The sequence below is a fragment of the Drosophila santomea genome, chromosome X (assembly GCF_016746245.2).
Source record: "Drosophila santomea strain STO CAGO 1482 chromosome X, Prin_Dsan_1.1, whole genome shotgun sequence".
Taxonomy (NCBI): domain Eukaryota; kingdom Metazoa; phylum Arthropoda; class Insecta; order Diptera; family Drosophilidae; genus Drosophila; species Drosophila santomea.
This window is the reverse complement of record NC_053021.2, coordinates 16,635,583-16,643,835: the sequence shown is the minus strand read 5'-3', so window position 1 is coordinate 16,643,835 and position 8,253 is coordinate 16,635,583. Positions and strand designations below refer to the sequence as shown.

Genomic DNA, 8,253 nt, shown 5'->3' with positions numbered 1-8,253 from the left:
ACGAGAGCAGAGCAAAAACTGACATTTTATTGATTGTTTTATGCGATTATAATGTAATAATGTCTTAAATATGCGGGGAAATGGTTGGGGGGCGAACCGAGTACCCCCCGTTCCCCCACCCATAAATACACCCACTTTTCCGAGGCAGTTTCAATGCGCAGCTGCCGTCTTTGGAAAATGAATTATGGCTGCAGGAGAGGGACAGAGCACGACTTTAGCCAGGGCAATGAAAGCCAGGAGCGAGTGAGTGAGTGAGCGAGCGAGAGAGGGAGAGAGAGCGAGGGAGTGGGCATGAGTGACCACCCAAAACCCCCCGCCAACATTTGCTGGACGCTCCTTCATCATTGCTTTGTGATTGGCAAAAAGAAAAGGGCAAAGGGAAATTCCATTTGCAGCTTCTCCTTTTTTGCGTTTTCGGTGGGCTATCGCCACATGGAGATCTATATAATAACCCACCCCCCACCCACCGCCGCTTTCCCGAACTCAAACTCAAACTCAAGCCACTCGAACCCAAACCATTACGGCGTACCCGCACTCAACTCAATTCAATTAATTTTCACTTGATTTTTCCACACACAAACAAATTTTCATTTAATTTGCTGCGGGGCGTTGGTTGCCCGACTTTCCTCTCGCTTTTCCGTCCCCCCACCGCTTTCCCTCCTTGGGACTCCAATGCTGGCATTTTCCTCATCGCCTTATCGGACGCCATTTTCTTGCGCTTGATTTTCTATTAAGTTTTCCCGGCTCTATTCCCCGAACAACTTTTCGCCGCTAATAGGGGCACTCAGACCCCCGCGCCTCCCCGCGATCTTCTTCATTTTCCTCATTTTCTTCCTGCCAGAGTTAGAAGTTGTTGGAAAGTAAATTTTCCTGTGACACTTTGTTGCGATTTGATTGTTATGCTGGGCCATTATTCTCTATGAATTTCCCAAATTTTACTTAAACTAATTAATTGGAAAACAGATGTAAGCGCATAGTAATTTCCCTAGACTAGAGAAGAAAAATTATGTAAATATTTAATGGCAATTATAATAATTCAAAATAGCTTTAATTTATTTAAACATTTTCTGGAGAAATCTATTACAACCATATTAGTATATGAGCTACTGTAAATACTTGTTTAATCTACGTGTAGGCCTTGGTATAATTTATAGTTTATTTATTAGTAATTTAAAGGAGAAACAGGTCAGCAAGGTCACCTTAATTTGAAGGGAAACAGCAGCCAAATGAATATATATTTCATTTAAAATGAATTTGCCGTTTAATTACGGTTTGTATGCCATTAAAATAAGCCAACTTCAACAGCAATGACATAATTTGTTTTGACTCTTCGCTTCATTTACTTGGTTTATCAAATTGTTGCAATCGCAAATCAATTATTATTAAAAGCGCATTTAAAACAATAAAATCGTCATTGCAATGAGCCAAGCGTATGGAGAAATAGCAAAAAAAAAAAAAAAATGGGAAAATAAGCGGAATAAAAATAAGGCAAAACGCGTGGCATCGGGCAAAATAAACAAAATGTATATTAAGTTTTAATCATTTCACATTCGATTAAACAAATCAAGTTCGCTTCGATCCGCTTATCGCTTCATATCGACAGACTGTCTCCTGTCCCTCTGATTTTTATTACACTTTATTGTTATTATTGTTATTTACCTTCTGTCGACTAATTTGTTTTTAATTTGTGCTGATAAAATTGATGAATAAATAAAACGGACAGCGAGCAAATAACCAAATTAATAAGTGACTCCGGCAAACTGCTGGCTCTTCGTGGGAATGGGTATTGGTTTTGGGTATGGGTTTGGGTATGGAAATCGGATGTGGAGTGGGCTTGGAAATGGTAATGGTAATCTGAATGGGGAATAATGCCACCAAATAATAACCGAATGCGGCACAATCACCGAAATTGTGACATTAGTAGCCCGATTGATTTGTCAAATCATAAACATTTATTGAAGTCCCATTTGTCACGCAGTCGTGGAGAAATTATTTTCGGGGGTCGCAACTGAAAATGATCGAGTTTCTGGCACTTTGATTGAACGAAGTTCATACCTGGATTTTTTCTAAATATAAGGTGGAGTCAATTAAATAGTAGTTACTTTATGTTAATTTATACATTTTATAATACCATATAGTATATATTTATGTACATATGTAAGCGTATGTGTTCCTCCTTACTTAACATTATATAGATAGGTTAATAAGAGCTCAACTTGTTGGATTCTTCCGTATGAATTCCTTTGCCATACCGCCTAGCTGACCCAATATACCCGCAGACAGGTATGATACCCTTTGCTGCCAAAATCAAGCCCCACTACTCTTGCAGCCTTATCAGCGATGTCTGGTCAGGAATGGAGCATATATGTTTGTAGTTGGCATTGTGTGTGTGTTTGAGTCTAATAACTTCATTAGGTGAGCGTTACTCATACGAAATGTCACATGACAATGCGTGGCCAGGGGCGTGGTGCGGGGTAAATATCGGGCATAGCGAACCAAGGGGGAGAAGGGGTGTTGGCGGGGTGCTTTGATTTGTTTTGGGTGATAAGCACTTAAATTAAGTCTTAATACAAATGCCGCTTGTCGCACACGTGTCGCATCGCCATCGCCATCGAGGTCGAGGGGTCGGGTTCAGATTTCGAATCCAGATTCGGCCCTTCTATATCCCACATATATCGTACGATCAGGGGAGTGGAGAGGGGTGAGGGGGCAGCGGCGACATTGACGTTGCGCCTGTGAAATGGACATTTAATTATTTGCCGTGATTAAACAGAATGAGAGCAGATACACACACACACACCCCTTCATGTCACACTTTCCACTGTGTGTGGTGTGTGTGTGTCTAATTCCAGGGGGGGAGGGAGGTGTGAGGGGGAGGGAAGGGCTCGAACCAGCTTCATGTTCCAATTATTTATCTTATCAGCCGTATCTTGCAGTTTTGTAAATAGTCAAAAACCGCAGCCACCCCTTCGAATCAGAATTCGGAAATCAGAGTATCTGGTGTTTGAGAACTGCGAGTCCCTGACAATTTGACAGTTGCATCAGTTCCACACCTCCCACCCCCCCGCTCAAAGGACCTTATCGCCAGCATCTTTTTGTATCCTTGCGGAAATATTTACGTTTCCCAGAGCCAAGGAGCGATGTATAGAGTTCGAAATGCGAGTCCTTTCCGCTGTCAAATTAATGAGATTTTGCGTTTTGATTTCTGATGGATCGATTTGGGCAGGAAAAGTGAGGGAAAGTAAGGAAAAGTGAGGGGAAGTGAGGAAAATGTTAGCTGGCGTGAGGGGGGGGGGGGGGGTTGGGTTAACCCAAACTAACCGTCCAATTATACAAATAGCAGGTGACAACTCAGCATATGGCACCCCTGGGTGCCAGGGTTGACTTTGCTCCTTAATATGCAAATTTACACTTGCCAAATGGCTGTGCGATTTTATTGCGGGGTCTCTCGGTTCGGGACTCAGACAATCATAATACAAGTGTTAAAAAAAAAACAAAAAACAAACTGAACTCACCCCCACCCACAAAACAAATGACGAAACAAAAAAGCCAACTCAAACTCAAATTGACTTCTAAAAGCGGCAAAATCAGCAAAAAATTTGCATTTCAATAAACGATTATCGTAACTTTGCGTACGGTTTTCGGTTACGCTCGCAGTTTGCCATTTCGGAATGGTTACGGTTACGGATACGGATACTGATACGGCTACGGATACGGCTATGGATTACGGGTTGAGGGTTACGGGTTGAGGGTTACGGGTCGAGGTTCTCCAGATCCACTGACATTGTGGGTGGCGAAGGTTTACGACCAAATTGTTGGTGTAAAAGTCAAATGTGGAAAATTTATTTTATATTTTTAGCATTCAAATTAAATAAAGTTTTGCGTCGACACCGTTTTATTTGCATTGCCATGTTGTCACCTCCTCCATTCCGTTCCGAATTTCCGCTCACGTTTTCCCAGTTTTCCAGCCCCCTCTCCGCCCCCCGCCCCGCTTTATTGTTTAGGCCGTTTTTATTGCGGCGGCAAGAGAGAAGGAAACTCCGGCAAGAAGACCAGCAAAACTGGTAAACTGGTGGCTGCCACAAATCACGTACGGCTCTTAAATATGCCGCTCGTTTCATGTCCATTTCATGTCCGGCAAAAGGAGCACAAGGAGGAGCACAAGGAGCAGCAGGAGGAGGAGCTGGAATCCCCGTACATAATATGATATCGGGGGACTGAACGTATATATGTACATACATATGTACTATACTGTATGCACCAGGGACGGAACAGCAATCCGTCCATTTTGCATGCAAACGCAATTTGATAACGAGCGAACGTATTAATATTATTGGGCGCCATTATTTCACTGCCCGGCACACAGAATGGCACCCCTCCAAAAGAGCTGCTCAGCCACCCATGTGCTTTCCCCAAAACCCCCATCCTGCAACCCCCATCCTGCAACCCCAATCCCCAATCACCGAAATACCGGGACAAAAAATGATGGACATTTGAAGCTGGCAGGCAAAAGAAGCAAGAAGAAGGCTGAATCTACTTTGCACGTTTTTCAAGCCAATTTGTTGCTGCTCTTCTATAACTATAAACCAAAAATGGTGTTATATGCCATAACTAGATGATAGATCCTGATAGGATCTATGATTCAAAGAATGAAACAATAAAAATATATATTTTCATACTATAACTGCGGCAACAACCAAGTGATTGGGGCAGAAGAACTCACAACCTTTCTAAACATAAATGCATGTGTGCATAAATATTAATAATATTTAATATAATATATAAGATATATTTAATATAATATATAAGATATATTTAATATAATATATAAGATATATTTAATATAATATATAAGATATATTTAATATAATATATAAGATATATTTAAGATAATATATATTTTTTATATAAGAAAAGTATGAACATATTAGTGTTTAATTTGCGGGTAAGAAGCAATATTGCTCATACGCCGCATTGGCCAAAAGCTGTGAAGTGCGGCATAGAGTGTGCAAATCCTGCTCAAGGAAAATCTCGAGGAGCAGTGGACCGTAGCGATGGACAGTGGGAAATGGGCAGTGGGCGGTGGGGGCGGGGCTTATCGGAGCGCGTGTGCAACTTATTGCCACAATTCGCAGCCATTGCCGAGCGCATTGGCAATTGTGACTGATGGCCAATAAATTTTTACAGCCTGGACATATGGAAATGGGAATCAGAATCGGAATCGGATTCGAAGTCGGAGTTGGAGTCGGAGTTGGAATATGGCAACCGATCTGGACATGTGCGATGTGGGTGCTTTATCAGAGCACATGAATATGTATATATATGTACATTTGGATGTACATATGGATGTATGTGGCAGCAGTCGACCCCAACTGCTTATTAAATAAATCACACAAAAAACGAGGAGAGGAAAGCGGAGCGCTTGCATGCCACATAAATCCGTGCACCCAATTATCTCATTTGTCTAAACGGGCCTCTGACATCACGGAAATCGGAGAAAGACCCCAGAAGATCCCCCAGCTCCAACTCCACAGATCCACAGATCCACAGACTCAACTCACAAACATTTCATTTCATTTGAATTCGATGCATTTCAATTGCGCGGCGGGCACAAAAGTTGTGTCCCCCGGGAAAAAAGGGGCGCAGAAACAAGTAACGAGAATTGTTCGTCTCTGTCAACCCCTCAAATTTATTTGGCTTTATTTTATATTCATCTTTCCCTTTTTTTTTTAAATAGTTTCTTGTTTGCTTATCAGGCTGCCGTTCGAGTGCTTATCAACTGGCTTATCAGGCCGGGCAGCACATGAATTATGAGGGGTATCAGGGGGTCTTGAGAGTTTCCGAGTTTGCGAGTCTTTGAGTTTCTACTGACAAGGCGCTGCCTTCAATAACAATTTGCCCATGACTAATTGGATTTATTGGAATCGAATTTATTGTGCTATGCTTATTTAATATTGACTGCATGCGCTGTTGGTTTTTGATTTGCGATTTTCGAATTTACAGCATCAAATGGAATTGCAATTGAGACGATTCCATTTAGTTGGTTGCAGCAAAAGCCCAGCAAGCGGGGGAGTAGTGAGAGGTAAGGAGGAGGAGAAAGTGGATCCGGGTAGGAGGACCAAAAAGGGAGGCGTGTTGAGGCCTCGCTAATGACCCTAATAAACAGTTTTGCGGACGCTGGGCATACTAATGAGCCTTTGACCAAGGAGGCCAGGACCTCAAGGAGCTGACTCTATCCCACCTTACACATCGAGTGCACAGAAAGAAAACTACACTTTATTTTACTGTACTGCAAGTGAAGCTTATAGAAATGTATATGGCATAGTAATTAAATTTAGAAAACGACTTGAATTAGGTTGTAGTTTCTTTCATCATTTATCACTACCACATTTTAATTTTAAATCCAAAAATAATAATCGGAAATAAATGGGCTTTGAAATGACTCTTGACTGTTATGTGTTTCTCTATCTCCAGCTATTAAGTATCCATTTATGTCCTTCAACTTCCACGTTCTTCCTGTGTATTTCAACACGGGGCAATAACAATAACAGTAATAAATGCAAAGTGCAGGACGTCAACACCTTACACAGCTGCCGATCCATTTACCGCCACCCCCCCTTCCACGTTCCCCCTTTGCCACCCCTCGCATTACAACCACCAACTTACTGATGTACATGCATACATATCCATCTGGTTTGGGCCAGGCCATAATGAGCAATCCATCTGCGGCAACACCCGCACGTAGTTTAGTGAAACTTCCTTGATTTACATGATTCCCCCCCCTCGCATCCCTGTTTCCCTGCTTCCAAGCAGTTACTGCAGGTCCTGGTTATGAGGTCCTTTTCCCTATTTTCCCTGTTTTCCACCTACTGGCATGTGTGAGTCCTTCGCCTTGTCCTGCGACTCGTCCTCGTCCTCGTCTGCGGCGGCTGGCTGGCTTAATAAATTGTTTGCCATTAATAACAATAAAAATAGATAATCTCCGTATAACAAATTAATGATGTGCGCCGGCAAACAGAGATGGCTAGATGCGACAGGCGTTAGTGGGAAAGGGAGGCAAACACTTGCGAGGGTGGCAAAATATGAAAAGTTTTGACTTCACTTGCTGGCTGCACTGGACAACATGATTGCGGTTCAAATTTAGATTAGATCGCTAAAGGATTTCAAACACTTTATTAAGCCTTTAGTTTGATTTACTAAAATATACAAAATAAATACACTATAACTAAAGTTTGCTGTAATATTTGGTGAAGCTTCTCTGTGCCAAGGCAAAAGGTGTGCCTTGTTGGCCAGTGTTGCACGGCGCTTCCTCGGTGGTTGCTCACCAGATACCAAAGTCATAACCCAGCGGACAGGACCTGCTGTCCGGGGTCGAGGTGAGTGCTCCGTGGAGGACGTGCCACTTGCCGCAACGGGACGCACAAGGACGCAAGGACGCAAGGACGAAGTAAACGAGTGGTGGTGTGCTGGTGTTTGTTCCCGACTTCTATCACCCCCCCCTCTCCCTCCATCACCACCATCCCCGTGCACCCACGGGAGTCATGCAGTTGAGTACGGATTTGAAGTAAATTAAAAGTCACTCACACCCGCTTTGCTTGGGTCGTCGTTTGGTCCAGGTTCAGTTTCAGGTTCAGGTCCAAGTCCAGGCGCTGGAACTCTGCGGAGTTCATTATTATGATATTTGGTGTCAGCGCCCCGTGTTGAGCCAACCCCCGTAATAAACTGGCAGATAGCTACTCTCCAGGGCGTGGCAGCAAAAAACACACACTAAAGTAGAAGGTAGATGGGTAGAAAAGCCGAAACTCAATTATAACAATATGCCCAGATTTTCCCTTTTTCAATTTGTGGCCCAGCAGCTACTACCTACTACCAAATACCACTACTACTACTGACAATGGAGCGGATGAGCACAAACTGGGGGTCATAAACTATGCCAATAACCATAACTATGAACTAATAAGGCCGCGATGCTCCCAACTCTCCATCCTCATCTCAATCTTCATCTCAATCTCGATCTCTGAAATCGAGGAGATCTTAACAGGGCATCAAAACAAAGAAAGTGGAGCAGCGAGCTGAAAGGCCGAGACGAGAAATGCTGCTAATCATCGCACAATGAAATAAATTACAAACATTGTTTGGATGGCTGAGAGTCTGTAGTCTAGAGTCTGAAGTCTGAAGTCTGGATATTGGTAGTTGTAGTAGTTTTGGTAGTTTTGGTAGTTTGGTAGTTGATCCCTTCAGAATGCCCGCTGT

The 8,253-nt window shown here is 42.9% G+C and overlaps 1 long non-coding RNA gene across 1 annotated transcript; it reads left to right on the top strand.

Moving 5' to 3' along the window:
- The first annotated feature begins 3,919 nt into the window (after window positions 1–3,919).
- LOC120456477 lies at window positions 3,920–4,681 on the top strand. The gene is made up of 2 exons (XR_005616833.1): window positions 3,920–4,064; window positions 4,145–4,681. It is a non-coding gene; the product is annotated as an uncharacterized LOC120456477 (long non-coding RNA).
- The last annotated feature ends 3,572 nt before the right edge of the window (window positions 4,682–8,253 follow it).